Source organism: Perca fluviatilis, chromosome 15, assembly GCF_010015445.1.
Source record: "Perca fluviatilis chromosome 15, GENO_Pfluv_1.0, whole genome shotgun sequence".
In the NCBI taxonomy this organism is placed as follows: Eukaryota; Metazoa; Chordata; class Actinopteri; order Perciformes; family Percidae; genus Perca; species Perca fluviatilis.
Window position 1 is genome coordinate 6,564,885 of NC_053126.1, and position 864 is coordinate 6,565,748.

The window sequence follows — 864 nt, forward strand, 5'->3', positions numbered from 1 at the left end:
GTGTGTGTGTGTGTGTGTGTGTGGAAAGGCAATTTCCTGTACAGGGTGACATGGTTATAATGCTTTTGGACTGTCTTTGAATAAAAGAGTGATTAATGGTTTTTGGTTAATAAATGTAGTTTGTAAGGAATAACCTTATTCAGAGTTGGATGAGATGATCAATACCACTCTGGTGACGAGTCTCAAGAATTTCGACCTAGCGCGAGCAGAGGTGGTGGGCGGGGTGAGGACAGATCCAGAATCTCTCAATGAAGGAAAAGAGTAGATGTGCTTCCTGCCCCTTTTCAAAGTTTGTTTTTTACTTTTTATGTGGGAAAACATACTTCAAAATGTGTCTGAAGGGGGACTTTAACGTAGCATAAACACATTAGCTCAAATTATTATTAACATTACATTACATTACATCTTGTCTGTTTAATCCGTACAAAACTGGAGTGTAAGAACAACATTTTGCAGTGTTATGGGGGTTACGTGCCGGACTGTTACTTGGCCATAAAAAGTGACTTGCATCCTTCGTCATATAAGCACCTGTAATTCCACAACGTGTCGTTTTTATGGTTTGGTTTTGTACAGATTAAACAACAGAAATATAACATGTTAGTGGGCGTTAGTGCTGAAATGTGGATTTTGGACATAGCCAGTTGTTATGCTAAGCTAAGCTAATCAACTGCTGGCTGTAGCCTTATAATTCAATTCAATTTTATTTATAGTATCAAATCATAACAAGAGTTATCTCAAGAACCTTTTCAGAGAGTAGGTCTAGACCACACTCTATAATTTACAAAGACCCAACAATTCCAGTAATTCCCCGGCGGTTATATTGAACAGACAGATATAAGAGATCTAACTTGGCAAAAAACCAAA